Here is a 14354-nt window from a genome sequence, read left to right as displayed (position 1 = left end):
AAAAGCAGAGACATTACTTTGCCAACAAAGGTCCATCTAGTCGCTATGGTTTTTCCAGTGGTCATGTATGGATGTGAGAGTTAGACTGTGAAGAAAGCTGAGCACTGAAGAATTGATGCTTTTGAACTGTGGTGTTGGAGAAGACTCTTGAGAGTCCCTTCCGCAAGGAGATCCAACCAGTCCATTCTGAAGGAGGTCACCCTAGGATTTCTTTGGAAGGAATGATGCTAAAGCTGAAACTCCAGTACTTTGGCCACCTCATGCGAAGAGTTGACTCTTTGGAAAAGACTCTGATACTGGGAGGGATTGGGGGCAGGAGGAGAAGGGGACGACAGAGGATGAGATGGCTGGATGGCATCACTGACTCGATGGACGTGAGTCTGAGTGAACTCCGGGAGTTGGTGATGGACAGGGAGGCCTGGAGTGCTGCGATTCATGGGGTCGCAAAGAGTCAGACACGACTTAGTGACTGAACTGAACTGAACTGAGACATAAAATTGTGGGTTCCTGAACTTTACTTACTGATTCATGTTGATGTTTGGCAGAAACCAACACAATCTGTAAAGCAATCATCCTTCAATTAAAAAATAAATAAATTTTTAAAAATAACAAAGAAAACTTTGAGCTTTAGAATAGCACATCCATTATGATTTAGAGATCGTTTTATGGTGGGGTAAGATTATTCAGGATATTCAGTTTTTAGATTCTGAGTTATTTATGATTTAACTTACAAGAACCCATAACAGATGAATCTCAAGTTAACTGAGAATTCTTTCAGTCAGAAAATACAACTGAAATTTATAGGTGGTATACTCTTCATGTCTCCTGAGTTAATTGTACTTGAAGACAGGTTCTGCAGTGAAACCTTACTTGCCTGGTCAGGGTTCAAACAAGTAGAGGCCTTTGAGTGAGAGAAAGATTTCCTCTGCCCTCAGACTTGGGTCTGTTTCGAAGGAGCTTCTGTATAGGGTCCTTATAAAGCCTTTATTATAAATAATTTGGGTTGTCAATATTATGGAAGCAAATAACCATTTTTTAAAATAAGTAGAACATTTTAATGGCTTTTAAATACTAGTTGCAAATTATCTTTAGGTTGACTAGTCTTAAGACTAAGTTTAGAAATTAAGGATTTTATAAAGAGTTTTTTTTTAATTGAGGTATAATTGACAGGAGACTCTTACAGGCTGAGTTCTTCAAGGTGGGGACTATGTCTTAACGCTTTATGCACCTCAGCAGAGGACCACTGGCACATAGTCAGTGTTCAGTAATGACTATTGAATACAGTTACTGAGTAATAGGTTCTGAGGGTTTGCAATATTTCCTTTTTCTGGCAAGTAAATCCTCTATGTTCACATTTAGGCAGTGTATCTTCTGCCCCTAGACTTTGATTTTTTTATAACTAAACTTTGCCTCGGATTTGTTTCTGATTATATATAGTACATCTGTGTAATTGTTTCTTGCCACACTGGGCAGCTTATGGAATCTTAGTTCCCTGACCAGGGATTGAACCCCAGCCCCAGCCGTGAAAGCACTGAGTCCTAACCACTGTCCTGCCAGGGAATTCCCAAGAAGCATTCTTTAAACTTAAGTTCTCCATCTAGGAAATAGTTTTCTGCTGTAACGTATTAGTTTTTGAGGGGACTGTGAGCTAACAGGTTATCATTACTACGTAAAAGTAGATGCTTGTTTGATTTTTTGCCTCTTTAGCCTTCTTAGTAAGTCTCAGGTGACTGTAAACTGTAGTGGAGTCCATCCTGGATCGTGTAGAATTTTAAAACAAAGATGGACTTTTTTGCCCCATCTCTTCTAAACAATTTAATCCTCAAATAATTGCAAGAAAAACAATGAGTACTCCTGTATCCTTAGCCTGAATTTGCCTTTTGGTAACATTTTGCCATGTTATTAATAGTTTTATACTATATGTTTTTTCCTTTTTTCCTCATTCGTTTGAGGGTTATTTCTGAACAGTTCAATCTCATAATTTAATCCAATAAATACTTAAGCTTAATCCTGTAAAACAAGAGCATTAATTTTACATAACCACAATGCAATACCAAATTCAGGAAATTAATGGTAATATAGTACTATTTAGAATGATTACAGGCCTCCTCCAGATTTCCACAATTGTCCCAGTAATGTCTTTTGTAATTGGACTTTCTTCTCCCTAAAATCCACTCAAGGGTCATGCATTGCATCTGGTCTCCATGTTTCTTTAATTTCCTTTAATCTAGAACAGTTCCTAGATAATTGCATTTCTGAAGAACCTAGGCCAGTTATTTTATAGAATGTCCCTCAGTTTGTCTCGGTTCCACATGATTAGATTCAGATTAGACGTTTCTGACAAGAACGCTACAGAGAAGGCACAGCTTCAGGAGGCGCTGGTGTGGGTTACCGTGTCACTGGTGATGCTAAATTGGACCACTTAGTTAAGCTAGGGTTTTCCAGCTTGTCTCACTCTAGTAACCTAAGTATTTAATCCTGTTCTGGAATATTATTCTTCCCCAGTGATGGTTTTAAATCCGTGGGTAATTTTTGCTGGACTCGATTATTATTTTGGTGGTGGTTATGGTTGCAAATGTAAAAATTGTTTCGGCATCAATCTGAAGTGGAATGCTGTGTGCCACGTAACCACCATTCTTCTCTCTCCAGTCTACTTTCTAAATATGTAGATGGATGAGCAGATAAAAATGGATGGAAATATTCCACAGATGGAATAGTTATAATCACACTTGAGTATACAGTGTGTGATTACTTTTTTCACTTAATATTTTCATAAAAACATGTTTTTACATAGGTAACATGTTTTGATTCATAGAAGTTTCAGTCTCAAAAAACTAGAGCTGAGAAGGCTCACCAGTAAATTTAGTCGTAAACATTAAGTGTCTTAGCCAGTTCCCACATCTTTATTTTAGCAAAGCTGAAATGTGATTTTAGATTATACTCTTGCACTTCTTTTAATCATCATCAGTATAATTTGGGATGCGTTTTAAAGCACATACCCGCATCAGTGGAATTTTGGGAATCGCTTTCATTTGCTACAGACAAATTTCTTAAGGAGAAAACTACTCAAAATTCTGAACAGCTTTTTTGGAGAGACTGGAGTTATTTAAAAGAACCTCCCCAGAGCCTTTTCATCCCTAAGAAAGCAGTGTAATAACTGTCTCATTAGGTTCTCCTTTCAGTTTCAGGTCACATACTACTACCTAGATTAGCACAGCCAATAATTAGAATTGTGACTTTTGTGTATTAGATGTTTAGTGTATATATAATATTAATGCATTTCACATCCGCGTTGCTGTGACATTCTATACTCAGTTTTAGAATATAAGCTTTTTATTTGTATTTTAACTTAGTAATAACATACATTTGTATACTTACCATTTAAATTTATGATAGATAACATATAAGCTACTATATATTTGATTATATAGCACTTACTGTGTGCCACTCATTGTTCTAAATGCTTTAGAAATATTCATTGATAATAGTCCTAAGCCCGCTTATCAGTCCCATGAAGTAGGATTTACTGTTGGGGAAATTGAGGCACAGACCAGTAAAGTTCCATTAGTCTAAGGATGAAAAGAGTGATTTGAGTCAGAGAAAAAAATGTAGTGGTGTTTATACAGGAAAAGTTAGAGAACTTGGACAACTTGTTAAGTGGAAAACCAAAAACCATACTGCCCTGGAGGGAGAGAAGGGAGGCTATGAGAGGTGCACATTGTTCCAAAAAGAAATGTTTCAAGTATTTCCCCTCTCTAATTCTGTACTTAGCAAGCAAATGACATTGATTTGCTTTCCTAGAAACAACTTGATATGAGAAGTGATGAGTTTCCTAGAATCCTCATAAATTAACAAATTGAAATTCTTCTCTAAAGCTGTAATTTCATGTTAACCTAATTATCCTTGGCTACTTTTCATTTCTGGATGAACTTGTTTGATTTGGGTTGTCAGTGCCAAATTTGTTATGCCTTGTTAGGATGTGTTCAGACCACAGGGCTTACAATTCCTTCTGGTTCATTTGGATATTTTATTGCCTTATTGTTAAATGTCTTATGTTTTACGCTGTATATCAGTTAAGTTTGATGTTTTATTTTACTTTAAAATGAACTTGGATCCCAAGTACTCCCAAGTATATACTTGATGAAAAGACACCCAGTCATGTCTGTCCCTTTGCGACCCCATGAACTGTAGCCTCTATCCATGGAATTCTCCAGGCAAGAATACTGGAGTGGGTTGCCATTCCCTTCTCCAGGGGATCTTCCTGACTTGGATTGAAACCAGGTCTCCTGCACTGCAAGCAGATTCTTTATCGTCTAAGCCACCAGGTTAGCCCACATACTCAATGAAAGCCTTTTGGATTTGCACAGACCATATGCACCATCATTGTTTCATTACTAGGTTGGGCAGCAGCATATAAAAGACAATAGTTTACACTCCACAAATGAAATTTGTACCATTTCCCTCAGTTTGAGGTCTTCCCTAATAGCTCAGTTGGTAAAGAATCTGCCTACAGTGCAGGAGACCCTGGTTCGATTCCTGGGTCTGGAAGATGCGCTGGAGAAGGGACAGGCTACCCACCATAGTATTCTTGGGTTTCCTTTGTGACTCAGCTGGTAAAGAATGCGCCTGCAATGCGGGAGACCTGGATTCGATCCCTAGGTTGGGAATATCCCCTGGAGAAGAATAAGGCTACTCACTCTAATATTCTGGCCTAGAGAATTCCATGGACTTGTATAGTCCACGGGGTCGCAAAGAGTTGGACACAACTGAGCAACTTTCACTTTCACTTCATCAGTTTGATTGGTGCATGATTCTCTTGAAATCAAGAGGCTTAAGATTTCTGTAATTTTGGTGTAAAGTTTTGTATTTATACATTGCCTCTCAAAGAGAAATGAACAAGCAAGTATAATAGAAATACAAAATTGCGCCCAGGAAAGGTGGGTACAAATATGACAACTGGAAAAGTCAATGAATTTTTAATTTAAGCTCACAAAACTACCTGATTATAAGTTTTAAGCTTTTACTTTGTAAGTTCCTCCTCTTTTTCTTTCTTTCTTTGTATTGTGGAGAATTTCACACATATAAAAGTAGACCAAACTGTATAATTGAGTCCCATCATATATCACCCAGCTTCAACATTTATCAATATTTTCCCAGTCTTGTTTCATCTGTGCCTCTAGTTACTTCCCCTTCTCATCCCAGCCATCAAATACTTTTCATCTCTATTTCAGTTATTAATTTATTTTATACGTTATTTGAATCAGGAAAGTGATGTTTGCATATTTGTGATTGATGTCTCATGACTTTGAATCTGTAGATTTTCTTACTATCTCTCGTTTTTTTCTTTCTTGTGAAATTAGGTCATTTGTCCTATAGAATTTCCTGTCTGGCTTGTGTTGGTTATTTCCTCATAGTATCATTTTTCACATTTTCTTCTGAATTCATATTTCCTCCAAATTGGTATTTGGATATAAAAACTTTATGAGACTCTGGTTCCTTTGAATTGGTTTGACTGCACCCTGCAGCATGTGAGATCTTAGATCCCCACCAAGGATTTGAACCCATGCCCCCTTGCAGTGGAAGAGCAGAATCTCAACCACTGGACTGCCAGGGAAGTCCCAGTGTATAATTTTAAATAAGCTATTGAACCATTTCAGGATACCATAATTATAAATTAATGTAAGTTTACTTCTATGATGGTAAGTATGTTTAAATTGATGTTTTCAAAAACTATATTCCCTACGATTTCAAAGGAAATTTTGTCTATACCTACACGTTTAATAAATGGTACTGTTTCCTGTTGTATTCTTGAAGCTGTGTGTTTATTTCTCTAACATAGTTTCTGTTGGCAGTGCCTGATTGCATTTGCTATAGGGTGGAATGTCTCTGAAATGTTTGTTTTCTTACCTGATCTCCTATTACAGATTTTTTACCTGGTCTCTTTTATAGGTTTTTTTAGTCACTTTTTCTTCAAATCTCTGCTTTTCTTTTTTTTTTTTTTTTCTCTAATTCTGTAGTTTTTCTTAATATAAAGACAGAAGACCACAGGGAACCTTTAGATCTTTTTAAAAATAAGTATTGATATTTTAAGTTTTGTGCAAATATCCTGAAAGCCTGGGGAAAACAGTTAGAACCTTAGGTTCTGGCTAAAGGGCTTAGGCCTTCCTTGCTGAGCCCTGGTGCCAGGGCAAATTGGATTATTGTTCAGGAAGAGACACAGGATCGACCTGAGCTAGAAGCTGTTAGCAGATGAAATAGGAAGATGACACAGAGGACATGCTCATTAAATGATTACTGAAGGATTGGAGAAGAGAGTTTGAGTGAGAAATACCTACAGGATGAAAGAAGAGTTCCCTCAAAACCAGATTCTAAGTAAGGAACCAAGGCATTCATTGGTTAGACAAAGATGCTTGAAGTCTCTGGGGGCCTAGGGGAGATAAAAGGAACTTTACCTGAGAGGAGATTCCTCACCTGATCTCCCTGCAGGTGGGAAAGCCAACATCCATCTAGAGAGGCTCAGCCCATCTCCTTTCCCCACAGGCATCATGAGCAAACAGGTTGTATTGAAACCCCACAACTCTTAATTTAGACTTTTTTAGGGAATTATTAAACATAAAAGGCAGAAGAGTTGCCTTTTTTTAGTCAGAAAAGTGGGGAGAGATGTTGCCTTTATGTCCACAGATATTTATTGAGCACCTGCAAGGGGAATACAAAAAGTGGGAGAAAAAAATCCTGTGTTAAATGTGTTTACTATGCAGCGGGAGAGACCTCAAAGCAAAAGCAGATTACAATATGAGTTCCCCTGAAGGCTGCGTGAGTGATACTGACCAGCAGTGTTTCTGGAGTTCTAACCAAGAAGTCTACAGTCCAAACTTTGGCCTTCATGAATCAGTAAAATTTCCAAAAGATTTTGGGATCTGACATAAGGTTGCCAAGGTTTTTTTTTCTGCTCAGTTCACTTTAGTCGTGTCCGACTCTTTGCGACCCCATGGACTGCAGCACAACAGGCTTCCCTGTCCATCACCAACTCCCGAAGCTTACTCAAGCTCATGTCCATCGAGTCGGTGATGCCATCCAACCGTCTCATCCTCTGTTGTCCCCTTCTCCTCCTGCCTTCACTCTTTCCCAGTATCAGGGTCTTTTCCAATGAGTCAGTTCTTCACATCAGGTGGTCAAAGTATTGGAGTTTCAGCTTCAGCATCAGTCCTTCTGTTAGGGGAAGCACACTGACTGAAACCGTCCACCCTGGCCAGGCACCATAGTAACCATGTGCATGAGTTGTTTTACAACAGGAGGTCTTGGTAACGAACACGGAACTAATAAGCCATCACCAACCGGAAGAGTTCAGGAAAGGTCAAAAGGAGACACCAGATGTCTGACCATCTCCCAGAATCCTCGCTGGCATCCATCTTGGCTGAACAAGGCACCACCAGGAAGGACTCTGAATCAGAAAGATTGGCTAAAGACAACCCAGAAACTGATCCCATCACCATAAAACCCAAGACTGCGAGCCACGAAGCAGAGCTGGTCTCCTGGGTTCCCTTACCCTACTGCTCTCCACCTGGGTGCCCTTTCCCAGTAAAATCTCTCGCTTTGTCAGCACATGTGTCTCCTCAGGCAATTCATTTCCAAGTGTTAGACAAGAGCCCAGTTTCGGGCCCTGGCAGGGGGTCCCCCTTCTTGGAACACTTACAGTGAATATTCAGGACTGATTTCCTTTAGTATTGCCTGGTCTGATCTCCTTGCAGTCTAAGGGACTCTCAAGAGTCTCCTCCAACACCACAGTTCAAAAGCATCAATTCTTTGGTGCTCAGCTTTCTTTATAGTCCAACTCTCACATCCATACATGACTACTGGAAAAAACCATAGCCTTGACTAGATGGACCTTTGTTGGCAGTTTTTTCTGCTAATTAACCTTTAAGAAGTACTTGTTATGTTGCCCTAATTTTTCTTAATTCACCTCAGACCTGTGCTAACAGTCACAGGGTATCTCTGTTTTACAGTCATGGAAATGAACAGGTGTGGGCAGCAAAGGACGGACGGTTGTTGAAACACACCTCGTCCCCCCTCCCCACCTGTTTGAGCAAAAGTTGTCCAGTACTTGGTAGGTTCCAGGATTCCTCCTAGAGAGTTTTTGTTAGCAATTAGGAAAATCCTCCACCAAACAGTACAGTGTATCCGGAGAAGGTCAAATACTTGAAAACATAACAATGTAAAAACATGAATATGTTTCCCTTCAATTAAGACAAAAATTTGAGAAAAACAACTTTGATTTCTTCTATCTAAGTGACCTCAGTGATCAAAGCATTCATTTTTAACTTGTGCCAAGACATCCCACTTAGTTGGGTCTCTTTGCTTTTTTTTTTTTTCCTGGCCATACCACACAGCTTATGGGATCGTAGTTCCCTGACCGGGGATTGAACCCACACCCCCTGCAGTGGAAGCATGGAGTCTTAACCACTGGACCATCAGGGAAGACCCTTGGTTGGATTTCTTAATTGAAAGGCAAGTATCCTCTCACTTAACACCCTTAACAGGAGTTACTGGTTGTTAGGGCTGACTGAGTGCAGAAGCAATAGAGATGCAAAATCCTCTGAATTCAGACTGGAGGATGCCAGCTTCTGTCTTTGCAAATGCTGAGCACTCATTCGGATGCAGACTATTCCACTTTTAGCTAGGAGCTGAGAAGTATTCGATTTACAGACCTTATTCTTGGTCACCCTTGGGGGTGGAAATCTCTTTGTTATTATGCACATAATTTAACACATATTCCCCTGGATTTAGCCTCAATCTCCTGGCTGATGACCCTCAAATTCTATCTGCATCCAGCTCTGACTTTTCTACTAATTTCCAGAGTCACATTTTCATCGCCTAATTAACATCTCAGATACCTCAAGTTTAAGATATTCAAAATAGAACTCTTGGCTTCCCTCTACATCTGCTCCCCCTGCCTGGACCTCCTGGGGACTTGGAAGCGCCCCCTCCCTCCATTTCCACTGCAGCCATCTTTCCGCATCTCCATTTCCTCTCACCCTCCCCATCGCAGGTTATCTGCCCACTTGCCCTCTGGCTTCTGTCCATCCTCTCCATGGCAGTGAAGGTGATCCTACAACTAAGTCAGATGGGTTCACACTGCCCTTCACAAAGGGCAGACGTGGATGACCCTAGAAAACGTGCCACCACTTAATGTATGAAAGTGAAAGTCGCTCAGTCGGGTCTGACTCTCTGTGACTCCATGGACTATACAGTCCGTGGAATTCTCCAGGCCAGAATACTGGAGTGGGTAGCCTTTCTCTTCTCCAAGAGATCTTCCCAACCCAGGGCCAGAATTGGCAAATCCATACGGACAGAAAGCAGATTAGCAGTGGCCAGAGGTGGGGGTGGGGTGGGTAGAGGGAGGAATAGAAATTCAAATTACAACGTTAAATGAATTTTACCACAATTAACAACAACAACAAAAAAACTGTCAATGGCTTCTTAGTGCAGTCTTTAAAATCAAACTCCTTACCATAGTCCACAAAGCCCTGCATGGTGACCCCTGACTGCCCGTGCTCACATTGTGAGCCTTGCCTGCAGGCCTGCTCCGCGCAGCCTTGCCATGCCTGCCTCCACCCTCTGCTCGGGCTGCTCCTCCACCGGTGCTCTGTCGCCAGCTCCACCACGGGACTGGCTCCTTCTCCACTGTGGAGGGCCCTTATCTGCCCACCCCATCTCTGCATCAGCTCTTTGCTTCCTTTCTCACACTGATCACAGCAGTATCTACTTGTTTGCTTGTTTTTCTGTTGCCCCCATTAAACTATGTGAGCTCATGAGAACAGGACCAAGTCTGTCCTGTATTTCCAGAACCTACACAGCGCCTGGATACTGCAATCTCAAAAATTACAGAATGAATTAAAAAAACCCAGCAACTAAATTTTGAGTGTAGAATAAATGAATGAATGAAGCTCTGAATGTTAAGAATACAGGACCCTCTTTTTGAACTTTGTAATAGAGGAAAACGTGCATACTACCTATGTAAGGTCATATGGGCAGGAACTGGAGAAAGTATGTACACGTCAAGCAGGTGTTTCTCAGGAGACTAACTTGTGTTTAGGACTTGGCTAAAAGCTGCTGGTGACAGAATGTAAAATTTGGCCTGCCTCTGAGGAATGCACCACTTCATCAGCGAGCTCCCCTCGTTTAGCACAAAGGCTCATTCAGGAAAAATTCAAGTGTTTACAGGCTTCATTTTTTTCTGCTTTCTGTCTAGATGACATGAGCTGTACTGAATGCTATGAGGAGACAAGATATTCTTACAATGAGGTAACCTAGTTTATTGACTAGAAGAATTTCATCAAAGAAAGTGTGCCTTATTGCTAGGAAAACAACTGGGTCTGTGCTGAGCAAGCAGCTTTCTCACATTCTTACCATATTTTCCCATTATGCTCTAGTTCACCCTGTGGTCTTCCATGCATTAGCTCATTTTTCCTTTTAATTAACTTCCCCAGGTGGATGTTCCCATTATTTCCACTTTGCAGATGAGGAAACTGAGATTCAGAGAGGCCAGATGACTTGGCCTAGAGTCGCAGCTTAGCTGAAGCACTAAGCCAAACATCTTCATACTCTGTTTAACTTGGAGCAAGTTATTCACCCTCACGAAGCTCCCTTTGCTTGCTTTGTTCCAATCCAATCCCATCTACCTGGGGGATTGCTGTGCAAATTAAATGAAATGATTAATGCATAGAAAATGCCCAGCTATGGTCATAAGCCTTTAATCAGGTTTGCTATTATTGTGATTTTTTTCACTTAATGTCAGGTGATACTGCCCTTTCCAGGTAGCCTGGAGGGGAGTGAGGGCCCCTTCTCTCTGCTCTACGGCCAATTTTCCTGAAAGTCCGGAGACCTGGCCCCTGGAGATGAGGGCTGGGATCCCAGGGCCGAGGAGGCCAAAAACACGGGTCCTTCCAGCCTCTCCTTACATGCTCTTCGTACCACACGCGTGCTCACACACATACACATGCTCAGTACAACGGAATTTTCAGCTTGGACTAGAGAAGGGAATGTACACTGAGACCCGCAATAGCCAGAAAACTAATTCAGCCTGGCTCCGTTCCCAGGGCCAGAAGGTCCCGGGTGTCGTCCACACCAGAGTCCACACCCAGTCGCCTCTGACCAGCCACCCGGCCGCTCGGCTCTTCTCCAGGAACCACCCTCTCTCAGGGCAGGGTGTGTCTTGGCAAGACTCAAAGGGCAGGGGGTGAAAGGGCCCAGAGAAGAGAGGAAAAAAGAAAGCCCTCTCCCTGGCCCCCCACCCTCTGCCCCTCAAGATGAGCGCCTGGGACCTCAGCACTTCAGCCAAGGCTGGAGACAGAAACTGCAACGATAACGGAAAATTAAAGCAATTCTGGAGATGTAAGCAGCCCCTCAAACCCTTCTCCTCATTGTAGGTGAATGAGAATTGTCTCTGTTCTCTACTTGTGCAGCCACAACAACCAGGTATCTTTATAAACTTTCATGTTCCCCAAAGCCTTGAGCCACTTAATAAAGAGCAGCTGATATTTATGCACTTGCATGCTCTTATCCCTGCAGAACACTCTCTGCCCTGTGCCCTGGGTGCTGCCCCTCGCAGTTACTGTGTGCCCTGTTCTTTCACAGAAAATGGACTCAGTGATTTTATTTTTCCCTTTGGAAATCTCCAGTGAAGAGAGTAACTCTGTAGCGTTTAGATTGCTTAAAAACTGGTTCACAAAATTTTTAAAATTTTCAAGAGATATTCCCATCATGCACCTGAATTTACAATGTAACACTGTCTTCTTACTGAGTATTCCCTTGTAAAGGAATCAGTGTTTAATTACAAAAGTGAGTGGAAAGTATGAATGATTGCCCCCTCCTGACTGATACTGTTTTGCTTTAAGACCAACATATGATCTCAAGATAATTTTAATTCAGCATGTTTAAAAATATAATTTAGGTTTTCACTACCAAATACATTGCAAGGGTGTAATAAAGAGGGGGGGCTTCCCTGGTGGTCCAATGCCTAAGATTTCACACTCCCAGCGCAGGGCACCTGGATTCGTTTCCTGGTTGGGGAACTAGATCCCACATGCCTCCATTAAGACCTGGCACAGCCAAATAAATAAATAGAAATAAATATTTTAAAAAATTAAAAATAATAGAGGGAAGTGTAACCTATAAACTGAGAGACATAAAAGATGTATCAATTTAAACAAACAAACCTAAACAATATATGATGCTTATGAAACAGAAGGTTGATTTCTGATTCGATACTTGAAAATAAAAGGACTTACTTTTTTAAATTAAAAAAAATTTTTTTTTATTCTTGGCTGCAATGGGTCTTCATTGATGTGTCCTAGGGATCACATGTGCTGAAGATCATAAACTTACCGAGCTCATTCTGCAGGATGTGGGTCTCATCCCAGCATTCTTTTATTGTTTGGGGGTCTGTCTCACACTTCTGCTGTATGGCTTTGTTGCTAAGCAAGCCTGTTGGTTTTATGGTTAAGCAAACCTGCTTTCTTAAGTAATCATTAACTTACAGGAGTCTCCTGTACTTTTTCTACTTATAATCCCCTAGTGGTATTAACTGTTTAAGCACCTACTCTGTCCCTATCGCCTTGAGGAATGTAGACACTAAAAAACTCAATGAAGAAGCACGCAGGATGAGTCGAGTGACTTGTCCAGGGTAACTAACCCAGCTCCAGGGCTGCATGGGGCCGGGCTGCCTCCATGGAGCCCACCCCATGAGACGGGTACTCTGAGAGACTGAAGCTCTCAGAGTCTCAGAGGGGACTCTGAGAGAATGAAGTAAATGTCAGTAAAAGAATGTATCTGTAGGGTGACGATCAAGCCACATCTCACAGGTTTCCAGGGTTAAGAGACAGCTCTGGTCCCTTGAACCACTGTGCTCAGTATGTCTTTGGAACATCACTGGAATAGGACTGTCCTTGCAACTTTGCTAGGCGTCATTCCTGCCATTGGCAGGATTCAGAGGATGATTGGCAATGTCATAAATGGTTTCAGCTTTGTCACAAAGGGGTCATCTGTGCCGCAGTGCCCTAGGGGTGCCCACCTTCATGCTACAGGCCCTCTCTGAATTCACCAAGGACAGCCTTGGCAAACTGCTGGTGGGACTGAGGATCAAATGGTTCCAAGGTGTTCTGCATGGAGGACTCTCCCAGTGGGCATTCACCCAGGCCCTTAGGCTGGAAGGAGTCATGGAACACAGATAGAGGAAACTCAAAGGCTGTGAATTTCTTTGCTGAAATTCCTTTTCTCATAGGAGTACCTTTTTCTTTCATTGCCAACAAATTTCCTTCTCACTGAGCTAGGAATAGCGGGAGGTTGGGCCAGGGGAGAGAACCTACAGACATTGCTGATGCAATAAAGGCAGGTCCAGGATAGATGCTCTGAGGACCCCAACATGAGGGTGCTGGGCTGGGCCAAGGGCTCACAGGAATGGGGTCAAGACCACTGTGACTCCATTAGGAAGAAACAGTTTTGTGTTCATGGAGTTTGTGACTGATACCAGGGAACTGGCCTAGGTGTTGGAGGTGAGGACTAATGTGGAGTCAGCTGTAAGAAAGAAGGAACCACAGAAGATAAATTGCATCAAAAGTACGAATGGATCTGGGATTACTCCACCATCTTCACCTTACAATGTCTCCCCTGGTGCCTTCAGTTCAGTTCAATCACTTAGCCGTGTCTGACTTTTTGAGACCCCATGGACTGTACCATGCCACACTTCTCTGTCCTTCAACAACTCCTGGAGCTTGCTGAAACTCATGTCCATCAAGTTGATGATGCCATCCAATGATCTCATCCTCTGTCATCCCCTTCTCCTCCTGCCTTCAATCTTGACCAGCATCAGGGTCTTTTCCAATGAGTCAGTTCTTTGCATCAGGTGGTCAAAGTATTGGAGTTTCAGCTTCAGCATCAGTCCTTCCAATGAATATTCAGGACTGATTTCCTTTAGGATTGACTGGTTTGATCTCCTTGCAGTTCAAGAGACTCTCAAGAGTCTTCTCCAACACCATAGTTCAAAAGCATCAATTCCTTGGTGCTCAGCTTTCTTTATAGTCCAACTCTCACATCCATACCTGACTACTGAAAAAACTATACTTTGACTAGACGGAGCTTTGTTGGCAAAGTAATGTCTCTGCTTTTTAATATGCTGTCTAGGTTGGTCATAGCTTTTCTTCCAAGGAGCAAGCGTCTTTTAATTTCATGGCTGCAGTCACCATCTGCAGTGATTTGGGAGCCCAAGAAAATAAAGTCTCTCACTGTTTCCATTGTTTCCTCATCTATTAGCCATAAAGTGATGCGACCAGATGCCATGATCTTAGTTATTTGAATAT

Source organism: Bos indicus x Bos taurus, chromosome 19 (assembly GCF_003369695.1).
Source record: "Bos indicus x Bos taurus breed Angus x Brahman F1 hybrid chromosome 19, Bos_hybrid_MaternalHap_v2.0, whole genome shotgun sequence".
Lineage (NCBI taxonomy): Eukaryota > Metazoa > Chordata > Mammalia > Artiodactyla > Bovidae > Bos > Bos indicus x Bos taurus.
Note: the sequence above shows the minus strand (reverse complement) of the source record.